Below are 15,967 nucleotides of genomic sequence, written 5' to 3'. Positions count from 1 at the left end.
TTTGTAGAAAAGTTCCTACAGTTTTTAACAATTGAACCTGCAGTCCTTTTGTAAGTTGGTCCGAGAAAACGTTTTGGTTTTGCAAATTAACCCTGCATTTATTTGTATTCAACCAACGATTCTTTATGGGAAACACTTATCATCAACCGGCGGATAACTGGGCCACATCCGTCACCTTCCCTACGTGACACGCGCCCTGCATACCATCCTTTAATAAACTCACTTTTGCAACAAAGAGATATGCTTCCGAAACATATGCAATGTTGCAATACTCTATGACAGGTCTATATTTTACAACAAACTTCTTTTGTGAATTATTTCTACAACAAGACCTCAGTTGCAAAACAAATTACAACAAAAGCTCAGTTGCAAAAAAATACAAAAAATCTGATGTTGCAAAAATAATATTCTACAACAAGACCTATGTTGTAGAAATAAGTCCGCAACAAAACATGTGTTGCAGAAATAATTTCACAACAAGACCTGTATTGCAGAAATAATTCCACAACAAGACCTGTGTTGCAGAATGGAGGCATGTTCAGCCGTGTGATGCGGTAAATCCGATGGCTCGCGACCCGGCTGAAAGAATCCCAACTGTTATCCCCTTGCTCGAGCGCTAACCCTTCTCGGCCTCCAAGCCGCTCGCCCTGGTTGCCGCCGCCGGCCTCCATTGGATCGCCTCGATGCCCGACGCCCGAATCTCGCAACCCTCCACCAGATGAAAGTCGCCGCCACCACTAGACCGTTGATGCTGCGTTGATCCTCTCTCCCGGAGGCGCCACCATCTCTGAGCCGCCGTGGATCTTGTGCTGATGGGGCTGGCCGCCTTCGTGGCCCTAGCGAGCTTGCAAAGCCGCTGCCGGAGACCAAACCCCCGATCTCTACGAGCTAGCTAGACGCCTCGCCATGCCCCCTGAGCGGCTGAGCCCCGCAGCCACCTCGCCAGCCACCGTTGGAGCCGCAGGCGGACGGGGACGAGGACATCACGTACAGCGGAGGTGTTCCGGGACGATGAGGAGTTCCAACAAATGGAAGAAGCGGCGGCACTCCCTGACAACCTCCTTCGTGGAATCCTCGAGTGCCTTGATCCGCGCAAGGCGGCGACCCTTCCCTCACTGGCTCTTCCTCCTGCACCTTGACGTCAGCCACTTCCCTGGCGCTACACTGGTCGAGATCATGGGCACATTCACGGCCGCAACACATCCAGGTATCCTCCTCCGGACGGGTGCAAATGTGACTGCAAGATTGCTATCGAGGCCTCCCCAGCTTCTGCATGCCGGTCCTGAAGAGAGCATATATACTCATTGCTTCTCATTCCATATTTGTTCATTACGTTTATTTGCTAAATTGATGCTCATGAAGTCATGATTGACTAATTGTTGTTCGAATTTCAGAATCATCTGCATCTCTTTGTTACCAAATTTTGCTGCAACCGTTCTGCCTGCAGGCAGGGATTCTTGGCCAACCCCACATCCTTCTCCTAGCCGCGTCCAGGCAGGGAAACAGTGATCCAGCGGCAATGACAAAGTTGATTCAAGCCAGCTCCTTGCCTTGGTGAAGCTGTGATGTGGGATGGCGCCATGGCAGTGGTACTCCAGCCCAATGCCACGATGCAAGAAGGACCGCTCAATATTTCCTCAGGTTTAATCTTCTTTCTCAATTCCACGGGTTCCCATTGATTAGTATTTGGTGGTTAACAAATGGAATTACATGATGCTTAGAATCAATGGATTCATACCTTGCATGGTTGGAATTTGAATGTGCTTAGCCGTATTGATCATTTGTGTACATACTAGATTGGTCAGACCACACACGGGCATTTATATAGTCATGAAGCATGTTGCTTTCTTCAAGTGATTGCGTTAAGAACAGGGAAATAATAATACTGCTAAGTGATTCAGAGTTAAGTGGCTGGTTCTTAAAGAGAGAGGAGGCATGCTGGCCATATTCTGAGACTGATACAAGGTGGGTTGGTGTAGTTAGGATTATAATGTTAATCTGTTGATACATCATACAAAATAGATTATAATGTTAATATGTTGCTGCTGCCCTTTGTACAGAAGTGGAATATGTTAATTTGCTTCTGCTGCTACACAAAGAAAAGTGCAGTGGAGTAGCTACTGCTCCGCTCTAGAAACAGAGCACGCAGCCAAACAGAAATGCAGTATATAGAGACAGACAGTGAAATAAATGATGGCTGAGACAAAATCCATGTACTGAATTAACTTACCAACTGACCACTGAAAGGATATGGAATAGATCACTGAAACAAAGGGCTCCCTGCAGCCCATCTCCCAAATGCAACAGGCTATGCATGCCCAATATTTGATGTGTGACTGACTTTTTTGTGTCGACTGAGTTCTTTTGTGTTGTTATTACAATCATCAGTGGAGATATAAAAAAACATTGTGGATTGGTAAGACTAAGTTCAAATTATCATATTTAATGGGTCATAATTTTTTATTCCAAAAGAAGATGTTACACAAAAAATACATGATTGATTTGATAAATTTAGATGTTACCAAAGGTCATGCATGTCGCTGCTGCATGAATTCAATCGATATTTCTTTGTTTGAACTGATGCATAATGAATGTAACTGATTTGCCCCCCTCGGATCTACCCCTGTTTCAGTTTATCTTTTCTGAAAATTGGTGCTACTTCCGATTGCTCACTATTTTCAGTTTGGATGATATGATACAAGCCCCTGTTTCAGTTTATTTTTTTCTGCAAAATTATTGTTACTAGCCAAGGATTGAACCAAGAAATTTCATGTTGTTGACTACATATACCTGAACATGGTGGCTTCAACTTGGTTACAGTAATTCTTGGGCATGATTCTGGAGTAATTCTTGAAGTTTCATATATTCTGCTATTTCTTCAGTTATCAATTAGCTTAATTGCATACACATGAATAGATATGCTTGCTGCACCTAGCAAAAAAGGATTAGGAGGTGTGTTCAGTGGAGTGGATTTAATTGGTTTTGACATCTCTGTAATAGACCATATCCATCGACTTTGCAGCCGTCGTCTCCGTCGACTTCGCCGCAAGGCCATCTGTGATCACCTCCGCCGACTTGGGAGGAAGACCATCAGCTATCACCAAGACCTAATTTGCCACAGGTACTTTTGGAGCATCTGATGGGTCTTGTCTGTTTGTCAATTCGTCAGTTTAATGTAGCCAATGTAGCTGTTGCCGACAGTAGACTACATTTGACTGACAAGCAACACATGCCCTCCTACATTTGACCGACAGATCCTGTTTGTACTTGACAGCAGAAGACTAAATTCGTAAAAGAAGATGTCTGTGATGAGTTCACTGGTTAAAAAAATACAGGATGCTTCAGTGACCCCATTGTATGAATATGTTTGTTTAAAAACAAGCTAGCATGTTCCTATATTTTCTGTTATGTATGTTAGTTGATTTTATTTAAAACAATTTACAAAACGAGTTTACTGATGCCTGGAGGTAATTAGCCAGTCACTGAATGCTTCCTCTGTTGATGTTGCTTCTTTAGGTAAAGACCTAGCCAAATGGGGATATGCAATTTGGATATGGGGATCCTCAATTTATTTTTTGCAGTAACCTGAAATTGTTTAGCAAATATTTATTGGTAGCCAAGAAACTTACTCTGATAAATAATCTACAATCAGAAAATTAAGAGTATGTTATTCTTCTAATACATGTCCTGTTATCCACGTAGCAGATCCGTCATGTTTCTGCAATGTCACATCCACACTCAAGCTAGAATGCAGATAGAGGATTGGACTTTCAGTATACCGCATAAGTAGAGATGTGTCATGCTATCTAATCATGATTTGGAGAGGTTAAACTTCATAGTTATGTTTTTCGGTATGCTCAGAGATAATAAAACTTGATGAGGCCTCTTACAACGCACTGTTGATATGACAGATCGAGGGAAAGAATTAAAGAAGATATTGCTAAAATGAATACCATTTTAATTGCTATTTCCTTTACAAAAATCCACTCTTGAGCTTTGCGCCAATCAATTTCTTCCTTTGTATGACTTAACCTTCATTTCCTACTGATGCAGATGTAATTTTGCTTCAGGCCAGGCATAGCAGTTCTTCGAAGCCACTAGGCATCAATTGACAGGGTAGAAAGTGTTTCTATTAGTCCCTTTGATTTTCTTCTACTTGGGAAGTTCCTACATGTATTAGTAGCTAATGCTTTTGTCCTGTGCTTTAGGACTCACCTTGCTGCAGATAGGTGTTCACATGCTTCATGCTTTTAAGTATCTGTTTTCACGGGATAATTTGTTGGGAACGTAGCATGTAATTTTAAAAAAAAAATCCTACGATCACGCAAGATCTATCTAGGAAATGCATAACAACGAGAGGGGTAGAGTGTGTCCACGTACCCTCGTAGACCAAAAGCGGAAGCGTTAGGTTAACGCGGTTGATATAGTCGAACGTCTTTGTGATTCAATCGATCAAGTACCGAACGTACGACACCTCCGAGTTCAACACATGTTCAGCTCGATGACGTCCCTCGAACTCTTATCCAGCAAAGTGTGGGAGAGTTTTGTCAGCACGACAGCGTGGTGATGGTGATGGTGATGTGATCCGCGCAGGGCTTCGCCTAAGCACTACGTGAATATGATCGGAGGAGTAAACCATGGAGGGAGACACCGCACACGGCTTGGAACAATTGGTGTGTCTCCAAAGGGTGCCCTGCCCACATATATAAAGGAGGGAGAGGGAGGAGGTCGGCCAGTGGGCGCGCCATAAGGGGGCAGTCCTACTAGGACTCCCAGTCCTAGTAGGATTCGCCCCCCCTCTTATTCCTTCTCATGGAAGGGGAAAAAGGGGGAAGGAGAGGGAGGAGGAGAAGGAAAGGGGGGCGCCGCCCCCTTCCCTAGTCCAATTCGAACTCCCGTGGGGGGCACCCCTTGTGGGCTGCCTCCTCTCTCCCCTAAGGCCCATAGTGGCCCATTACTTTCCCCCCGGGGTTCCGGTAACCTCCCGGTACTCCGAAAAATACCCGAAACGATCCGGAACCGTTCCGGTGTCCGAATACTATCGTCCAATATATCAATCTTTACCTCTCGACCATTTCGAGACTCCTCATCATGTCTGTGATCTCATACGGGACTCCGAACAATCTTCGGACACCAAAACACATAACTCATAATACAAATCGTCATCGAACGTTAAGCGTGCGGACCCTATGAGTTCGAGAAATATATAGACATGACTGAGACACATCTCCGGTCAATAACCAACAGTGGAACCTGGATGTTCATATTGGTTCCTACATATTCTACGAAGATCTTTATCGATCAAACCGCAATGATAACATACGTAATTTCCTTTGTCATTGGTATGTTAGTTGCCCGAGATTTGATTGTCGGTATCCTCATACCTAATTCAATCTCGTTACCGGAAAGTCTCTTTACTCGTTCCGTAATGCATCATCCCGCAACTAACTCATTAGTCACTTTGCTTGCAAGGCTTATCGTGATGTGCATTACCGAGAGGGCCCAAAGATACCTCTTCGATACTCGGAGTGACAAATCCTAATCTCGATCTATGCCAACCCAACAAACACCTTCAGAGACACCTGTAGAGCATCTTTATAGTCACCCAGTTACGTTGTGATGTTTGATAGCACACAAGGTGTTCCGCCGGTATTCGGGAGTTGCATAATCTCATAGTCAAAGGAATATGTATAAGTCATGAAGAAAGCAATAGCAATAAAACTTAACGATCATTATGCTAAGCTAACAGATGGGTCTCGTCCATCACATCATTCTCCTAATGATGTGACCCTGTTCATTAAATGACAACACATGTCTATGGTCAGGAAACTTAACCATCTTTGATTAACGAGCTAGTCAAGTAGAGACATACTAGGGACACTTTGTTTTGTCTATATATCCACACATGTACTAAGTTTCCAGTTAATACAATTCTAGTATGAATAATAAACATTTATCATGATATAAAGAAATATAAATAACAACTTTATTATTGCCTCTAGGGCATATTTCCTTCAGTCTCCCACTTGCACTAGAGTCAATAATATCTAGACTACATTGTAATGATTCTAACACCCATGGAGTCTTGGTGTTGATCATGTTTTGCTCATGGAAGAGGCTTAGTCAACGGGTCTGCAACATTCAGATCCATATGCATTTTGCAAATCTGTATGTCTCCCTCCTTGACTTGATCATGGATGGAGTTGAAGCATCTCTTAATGTGTTTGGTTCTCTTGTGAAATTTGGATTCCTTCGCTAAGGCAATTCATGGATCCCATCTCAGATTTCATGGCCTCAAGCCATTTTTCGGAATCTGGGCTCATCATCGCTTCCTCATAGTTCGTACGTTCATTATGGTCTAGTAACATGACTTCCAAAACTGGATTACCGTACCACTCTGGTGCGGAACGTACTCTGGTTGACCTACGAGGTTTCGTAGTAATTTGATCTGAAGTTTCATGATCATCATCATTAACTTCCTCACTAATTGGTGTAGGCATCACTGGAACTGATTTCTGTGATGAACTACTTTCCAATTCAAGAGAAGGTACAACTGCCTCATCAAGTTCTACTTTCCTCCCACTCACTACTGCAGGATGCTGCTAACGCGACACTACGATCAGAGACCCTTCGATGAAACTGTGTGCGATGCCATAATCACAAATGGTGGTGTAAAAAACCCGTCAAAAAGGTGCAAAACGTTTGCGATGGCGGGTCCATCAAACACGGTTCAGATTTTAGTTGCGTGTGCGATGTAGGGCATACAGTTCAGTTCAATTAACTATTTGTGATGAGGAGGAACAAAAGAAACAGGCAGCCAGATGGATGTGTGTGCGATATACAACATATAGTTCACTCGGACGAACTGTTTGTGATTACGCAACACAAAAGAAACGGTCAGTCAGATGAAGGTGTGTGCGATATACGGCATGCGGTTCACTCGGATGAACTGTTTGCGTTGAGACATGAGAACAGAAATGGTTCAACTTAACAAGATGTGTGTGATACGCGGCAAACAGATCTGTAATAAAAAATGTGTGTGAAGACCAATAATAACACAGATGGTTGCCCCTGATAAGACGTGTGTGTTGTGCGATGGAATTGCATATAGAACGACACACACACACACAAAATTATAAGGACATGCTTGCATAACCAAATTAAACATCCACTTACATAGGTGGCTACTACAACCATGGCTTTTGCACACACCAAAGTAAACTATTACATGCATAATTACATAGGTGGCTACTACACACATGGCATTTCCACACACCAATAAAGTAAACTATATATTACATGCATGATTAACTAGCATAAACGATCATCTGATCATCATCTAGTTCTTGTGACGCTTGCTCTGCTTGTGGCTCGATCCGGGCTCGCCGATTTTGATAACGAGGCACTTCCTCATGTCAACGATCCACCTGTGCATCTCATAGCATGTGTGCACACTCTTGGCCGCAAACTTGAGGTGAGGTTCATCCAGTTGCCGCATCCAGGCCCTGTGACAGGATAGGGGACTTGTTCTCTGGGCATCCCGCTTCATCTTTTTGTAGTAGGGGTCGATGATGGCCGAGGCGAGTTCGACCAGGGAGTCCTTCTTCGTGCTGCCCCAGACCCTGTAGTGGTCACGGATTTCGACAAGGTTTTTGCAGGCCAAACCTGTAACACGGAGCGCGTTTGCATCGTCGGTGGTTTCCACCGTGGCGAACTTGTAGTCGGTGCTCCTGACAAACCTGTTGAAACGGTCGCAAGGCTCTGTGGCCATGCAGTAGTGGTAGATGAGGACATGATGGCCCACAGACAACTGAGCGAAGACAACCTTCTGATCTATGCCGGGACGACCAGTGGTGTACTGGAGGTTAATGCCGACCACCTTGTACTTGTCTCGAGCAAGCAACTGCTCAACGCTATTGATGTAGTCGTCCACCACGGCCGGGTCGATGGTGTACATCACCGAGAGTTCCGTTCCCTCACGTGGGTCTCCACTCTATGCTCGCCGAACTCCATTGGAGCGCCGCTGGACATCGCCTCTCTATGTGTCGTCGTGGGTGTGCTTGTTCTGTTGTGGGGCGCGATCGAAAGGTTGAAGAGACTAAGGTTATAATGGCCGTGGGAATTAAAGGGGAAGTCGGACAGCCAGTAATATCGACAGGCCCTGATGGCAGTTCTAATTTGCAGCGCATAACTCCATCGCGCCGCACGTAACTGCATCACGTGGCAACGCGCGTGGCGCAACCGCATGCATATGGGCCCCCAACGTGATCGTGCGCACGCCCAACCGCTGGCAGAGCGCGCGCGGAGGGACGCGAGCAGAGCGCTCCGCGACAGAGTTTTGGATTTCGTCCGAATATATATATATATATATATATATATATATATATATATATATATATATATATATATTATATAGCAGTTGAACGCGCAAGGAAAAGCTGTCCACAAGCCGAGCACGCCGCGACACCTAACGGCGAGCAAAGCGCGTTGCGGCGCCTAATGGCGAGCAGAGCTTGCCGAGGGACGCGAGTAGAGGCCGGCACAGTGATACGTGGCAAATAAGACAAATTGTGCGAGTGATGCCGGAGACATCAAGCACGAATTAGATTAGAGTTGCGTGTGCGATACGTGGCATACAGTTGATTCATCTGAGCTGTTTGTGATGGAATAAGCTGTGTGTGTTGCGGGCAAACGCTTGCTGGTATATAACCTTAAATTTAACCAAAAAAGTGTTAATGTATATTACAAAAATTGTATAGCTAGAAACTATGTTAAAATACGACTCCAACGATATAATCTTTGGCGACATGCATTCGTATTTTATTAGTTAAATCCTACTTATAAACCTGGACGGGGGTATAGTAGGTAATTAAATCGCAAACGTTTTTTTGTATTAACCGTATGTGTATGTGTCCTTTCGTCCTCCTCTCGCACGTCTTGTCACCCCGCTGCCGCGGACAGCTTACAGCGCAAACTTGCACAACGCGCGGGGGTGTTCTTTTGGCCGAACGGTGGCGCCAATGAGTCGTCGGTGAGCTCGTTCCCGCGCAGCCTCGCAGGTTCCTGCGCAAGCTTCCCGCCCGACTTAGTGAAATCCCCCAAAATCTCAATGCTTACCGGCCTGCTATAAAAACCCTCACGGTCAGCGAGTCCTGCGTCGCATTTTCCCCTCCCTCCCTGTAGCTTATGTTGTGTGCTTCTACCACAATCGCCAATGGCACCGGTCCGTCGTCGTCGCTCAGCCACTCCACCGTCATCAGAGGACAACTCCATCTGGGAGGCTACACCGCAGCGGTGGCGTAGTCCCCGGCGTAGTGTAGTGCGCGTGGCGTCCCTGTTGGGTGTGCGCGGAACACCCACCACACGCTCCGCCGCCGCTGCCCGTCGGCCGCTGTTGCCGCCACACCACCGTCGAAATCCAGGGCCATCTCCGCTCCGCCGCCGTGGCCCGAAGGCGGGAGGTGGCCGTCGTGGCCGCCACCTGATGTCTACTACACAACCTTCTTCTTGTAGACGTTGTTGGGCCTCCAAGTGCAGAGGTTTGTAGGACAGTAGCAAATTTCCCTCAAGTGAATGACCTAAGGTTTATCAATCCGTAGGAGGCATAGGATGAAGATGGTCTCTCTCAAGCAACCCTGCAACCAAATAACAAAGAGTCTCTTGTGTCCCCAACACACCCAATACAATGGTAAATTGTATAGGTGCACTAGTCCGGCGAAGAGATGGTGATACAAGTGGTATATGGATAGTATATAATAGTTTTTGTAATCTGAAAATATAAAAACAGCAAGGTAACGAATGATAAAAGTGACCGTAAACGGTATTGCAATGCGTTGAAAAAAGGCCTAGGGTTCATACTTTCACCAGTGCAAGTCCTCTCAACAATAATAATATAATTGGATCACATAACTATCCCTCAACATGCAGCAAAGAGTCACTCCAAAGTCACTAATAGCGGAGAACAAACGAAGAGATTATGGTAGGGTACGAAACCAGCTCAAAGTTATTCTTTCCAATCAATCCGTTGGGCTATTCCTATAAGTGTCACAAACAGCCCTAGAGTTCGTACTAGAATAACACCTTAAGACACAAATCAACCAAAAACCTAATGTCACCTAGATACTCCAATGTCACCTCAAGTATTCATGGATATGATTATACGATATGCATCACACAATCTCAGATTCATCTATTCGACCAACACATAGAACCTCAAAGAGTGCCCCAATAGTTTCTACCGGAGAATCACGACAAAAACGTGTGCCAACCCCTATGCATAGGTTCATGGGAGGAACCCGCAAGTTGATCACCAAAACATACATCAAGTGAACCACGTGATATCCCATTGTCACCACAGATACGCACGGCAAAACATACATCAAGTGTTCTCAAATCTTTAAAGGCTCAATCCGATAAGATAACTTCAAAGGGGAAACTCAATCCATTACAAGAGAGTAGAGGTGGGAGAAAACATCATAGGATCCAAATATAATAGCAAAGCTCGCGATACATCAAGATCGTATCACCTCAAGAACACGAGAGAGAGAGAGAGATCAAACACATAGCTACTGGTACATACCCTCAGCCCTGAGGGAGAACTACTCCCTCCTCGTCATGGAGAGCACCGGGATGATGAAGATGGCCACCGGAGAGGGATTGCCCCCTCCGGCAGGGTGCCGAAACAGGTCTAGATTGGTTTTCGGTGGCTACGGAGGCTTCTGGCGGCGGAACTCCTGATCTATTGTGCTCCCCAATCGTTTTAAGGTATATGGAGATATATAGGCGGAAGAAGTACGTCAGGGGAGCCACGAGGGGCCCACGAGGGTGGAGGGTGCGCCCAGGGGGGGTGGGCACGCCCCCTGCCTCGTGGCTTCCTCGTTGCTTCCCTTACATGGAGTCCAAGTCTCCCGGGTTGCTTTCCTTCCAAAAATTAGTTCTGTGAAGTTTCAGGTCAATTGGACTTTGTTTGATTTTCCTTTTCTGCGATACTCTAAAACAAGGTAAAAACAGAAACTGGCACTGGGCTCTGGGTTAATAGGTTAGTCCCAAAAATCATATAGAATAACATATAAATGCATATAAAACATCCAAGGTTGATAATATAATAGCATGGAACAATAAAAATATAGATACGTTGGAGACGTATCAGCATCCCCAAGCTTATTTCCTGCTCGTCCTCGAGTAGATAAATGATAAAAACATAATTTTTGATGTGGAATGCTACCTAACATATTTCTCTAACTAATTCTTCTTTATTTTGGCATAAATGTTCAGATCCATAAGACTCAAGACAAAAGTTTAATATTGACATAGAAACAATAATACTTCAAGCATACTAACTAAGCAATCATGTCTTCTCAAAATAACATGGCCAAAGAAAGTTGGTCCCTACAAAATCATATAGTTTGGTCATGCTCCATTTTCGTCACACAAGAATGCTCTCATCATGCACAATCCCGATGACAAGCCAAGCAATTGTTTCATACTTTAGTAATCTCAAACTCATAAACCTTCACGCAATACATGAGCGCGAGCCATGGACATAGCACTATGGGTGGAATAGAATATAATGAGGGGGTTATGTGGAGAAGACAAAAAGGAGAAAGTCTCACATCCACACGGCTAATCAATGGGCTAGGGAGATGCCCATCAATTGATGTCAATGCAAGGAGTAGGGATTGCCATGCAACGGATGCACTAGAGCTATAAATGTATGAAAGCTCAACAAAAGAAACTAAGTGGGTGTGCATCCAACTTGCTTGCTCACGAAGACCTAGGGCACTTGAGGAGGCCCATTGTTGGAATATACAAGCCAAGTTCTATAATGAAAAATTCCCACTAGTAAATGAAAGTGACAAAACAAGAGACTTTCTATCATGAAGATCATGTTGATATTTTGAAGCACAAGTGTGGCAAAGGATAGTAGCATTGTCCCTTCTCTCTTTTTCTCTCATTTTTTTGGGCCTTCTATTTTTATGGCCTTTCTCTCTTTTTTTGGGCCTTCTCTTTTTTAGCCTTTTTTTATTCCTCACTTGGGACAATGCTCTAGAAAATGATGACCATCACACTTCTATTTACTTACAACTCAAGAATTACAACTCGATACTTACAACAAGATATGACTCTATATGAATGCCTTCGGCGGTGTACCGGGATGTGCAATGACTCAAGAGTGACATGTATGAAAAATTATGAACGGTGTAGCATGTGCAAGACATACATCAAGTGTTCTCAGATCCTCAAAGACTCAATCCGATAAGATAACTTCAAAGGGAAAACTCAATCCATCACAAGAGAGTAGAGGGGGAGAAACATCATAAGATCCAACTATAATAGCAAAGCTCGCGATACATCAAGATCGTACCACCTCAAGAACACGAGAGAGAGAGAGAGAGATCAAACACATAGGTACTGGTACATACCCTCAGCCCCGAGGGTGGACTACTCCCTCCTCGTCATGGAGAGCGCCGTGTTGATGAAGATGGCCACTGGAGAGGGATTCCCCCCTCCGGCAGGGTGCCGGAACGGGTCTAGATTGGTTTTTGGTGGCTACGGAGGCTTCTGGCGGCGGAACTCCCGATCTATTACGCTCCTTGATGTTTCATGGTATATTGATATATATAGGCGAAAGAAGTCGGTCAGGGGAGCCACGAGGGGCCCACGAGGGAGGGGGCGCGCCCAGGGGGGCAGGCGCGCCTCCCTGCCTCGTGGACACGTCGAAGCTTCCCTGACGTCTACTCCAAGTCTCTTGGATTGCTTCCGTTCCAAAAATAACTCCCCCGAAGGTTTCATTCCATTTGGACTCCTTTTGGTATTCCTTTTCTTCGAAACACTGAAATAGGCAAGAAAACAACAATTTGGGCTGGGCCTCCGGTTAATAGGTTAGTCCCAAAAATAATATAAAAGTGTATAATAAAGCCCATAAACATGCAAAACAGATAATATAATAGCATGGAACAATCAAAAATTATAGATACGTTGGAGACGTATCGCTCCTCAAACTATGGTCATCACCGGTAAGTATCCCAATTATTGTCACTTCCGGGTTAACGGATCATAACACATAATAGGTGACTATAGACTAGCAAGATAGGATCAAGAACTCACATATATTCATGAAAACATAATAGGTTCAGATCTGAAATCATGGCACTCGGGCCCTAGTGAAAAGCATCAAGCATAGCAAACTCATAGCAACATCAATCTCAGAACATAGTGGATACTAGGGATCAAACCCTAACAAAAATAACTCAATTACATGATAAATCTCATCCAACCCATCACCGTCCAGCAAGCCTACGGTGGAATTACTCACGCACGGCGGTGAGAATCATGAAATTGGTGATGGAGGAAGGTTGATGATGACGAGGGCGACAGATTCCCCTCTCCGGAGCCCCGAACGGACTCCAAATCAGCCCTCCCGAGAGAGTTTAGGGCTTGGTGGCGGCTCCGTATCATAAAACATGATGAATCCTTCTCTCTGATTTTTTCTCCCCAAAAGTGAATATATGGAGTCAAGGTTGAGGTCGGTGGAGCATCAGGGGACCCACGAGGTAGGGGGCGCGCCCAGGGGGGTAGGGCGCGCCCACAACCCTCGTGGACAGGGTATGGGGCCCCTGATGTGGATCTTTTCGCCAATATTTTTTATATATTCCAGAAATAATCTTCGTTGATTTTCAGGTCATTCCGAGAACTTTTATTTCTGCACAAAAATAACACCATGGAAATTCTGCTGAAAACAACATCAGTCCGGGTTAGTTCCATTCAAATCATGCAGGTTAGAGTCCAAAACAAGGGCAAAAGTTTTTGGAAAAGTAGATACGGCGGAGACGTATCAATTACCTCTCAAACCACCTCTATGGTGAGGAGGCGGGGAAAGTTTTCATACATCACCCACAGTTCAATATTGAAGTGTTCCTGAAGAGGTCGAAGGATGGACGGTCAATCATCCACAAGCACTGGCCTAAAGTTGCAAAGACCTTCAACATGAATGAAGGCTCAATATTCGCCTTCCGCTTCAGCAGTTTTCCAGATGAGATGCATCTGTCTATGTACCGTCTATGATGCTAATTTCGAAAGGTTCTAGATGTTGCCTGTGAAACCTGGTGCTGGTGCAGTTGTGTAATGGGGTAGCTGAGTGCTGAAGCTATATCATGTTGTACTCGGATGTATTTCAATTATGAATCCTGCTTCCTTAATATGGAAATGAAATATATTATGTGCTCAATATGAATGTCAATTAGATTAATAAATGGATTATTAATAATAGAGCAATTATCCTGATAATTGGCCAATTAGCCTGCTAATTGGGTTTTCCTATTGCAAACGGTTATTGAGAAAACACCTTGGGCGATGACCTTAGGCAACTTGCACAGTTTCTAGGAATAAACCGTGTTGGATCAATGAACAATCACACACGACATTCTCTTGAAAACTGTTTGCGTTACGCTCCCTTGCGCAAACATTTTCTTTGGAGTGACTGTGTGGGATGTATATACGGACGGAAACGTTTAGCGGGGACTGACTGTGTGGGATGTACTTACAACCAGAAACGATTTTGTCTGTATAATTGTATTTTTTAGCACTACTGTATGTATAGCCATATTTGGTCGCTCGCCGGTCGCACATGACCTCATTTTGCTGAGCGTGTGTGCCAGGCATATCCCCGACGGTTTCTGGGTCGTGTGGGAAGGACCCCCCCTTTCGCAGTCACTCACTAGGTGACGGTTCCGAACGCCGTCACGGAAAGGGGTTAAAAACCATTTGTATAGTAACTCGTTGTACCAGTGAATAACAATAAAACCTAATGATCATATGGTAAGCTAACGGATGGGTCTCGTCCATCGCATCATTCTCCTAATGATGTGATCCCGTTCATCAAATGACAACACATGTCTATGGTCAGGAAACTTAACCATCTTTGATTAACAAGCTAGTCAAGTAGAGGCATACTAGGGACACTTTGTTTTGTCAATGTATCCACACATGTACTAAGTGTCCGGTTAATACAATTCTAGCATGAATAATAAACATTTATCATGATATAAGGAAATATAAATAACAACTTTATTATTGCCTCTAGGGCATATTTCCTTCATAATTCAGTCCCTATGTTTCTTGAGAGGATAGGACTAAGAAGCATGCAGTAATTTATAAGTTGTGTTGTTTGCTAAACTCCGGTTCTGATTTGAAACATACGTACATTATTTTTTTGAGTTCGCCTTACTTGGTCAGATTATAAACTGATGCATTTTTAAGATACATGTTCAAGCTAAAGAGTTAAATGTATTAAGTTTAGCAAATGAGTAAACTGTATTATATTTCACCTCGGCTTGGACTCAGGGGGTTGTTAAAACGTAGGCTTTATGGTTTTTACTCTACATATGCAACTATAGCCATCCTCACTTGCTTTTGCTGTGCTATTCTTGACAATAGACTAAGATGGTTAGTTTGAAAAGTTCTTGGATAAATTAGGAAGATATTGTTAATCTTTTTGCATATATTAAACTGTCTTATACTGCTAACGGAGCCCTGTCGATGTTGTACTTAACTTGTTGTACATATAAATTGTTCTCCGAGACTGACTAAGCAGTCTTCATTATCATAAATCGTGTTCATTTGGTCTGTATATACAATTGCTTGATGTTGCTTGCAAAAATTAAATAAGTAAAGTACTGACGGTGGTTTCACGGTATGTATATTATCAATCTGTGTGAAGTGTGTATAATTAGATCACTCCATCACCATCTGTATGAAAGTTCCAAAGTTAGTGTCATCTACTGGTCATGTATGGTCAGTGTTTGTGTGTGACCGGAGGTGTAGATGAAGATCTCATTTGACCTGGTGCTCCCCATCACTGACTCACAGAAGGAGGACTAAGTGTTTGCTCCGCAGTGAACCTGTTGCAACGCACGAGCACATTTACTAGTAAATAAAAAAGGTAGATCATGCATGCACTTTGGTGCGG

At 44.1% G+C, this 15,967-nt stretch overlaps 1 long non-coding RNA gene across 1 annotated transcript; it reads left to right on the top strand.

Annotated features, from left to right (window-relative positions):
• Positions 1–573: 573 nt before the first annotated feature.
• Positions 574–3,396, top strand: LOC125545934 (uncharacterized). Its single transcript, XR_007300356.2, has 2 exons — positions 574–1,641; positions 3,023–3,396. It is a non-coding gene; the product is annotated as an uncharacterized LOC125545934 (long non-coding RNA).
• Positions 3,397–15,967: the final 12,571 nt, after the last annotated feature.

Source organism: Triticum urartu, chromosome 1A (assembly GCF_056163025.1).
Source record: "Triticum urartu cultivar PI428250 chromosome 1A, HENAU_Tu73, whole genome shotgun sequence".
Classification (NCBI taxonomy): domain Eukaryota; kingdom Viridiplantae; phylum Streptophyta; class Magnoliopsida; order Poales; family Poaceae; genus Triticum; species Triticum urartu.
Note: the sequence above shows the minus strand (reverse complement) of the source record. Positions and strands in the feature narration are given on the sequence as shown.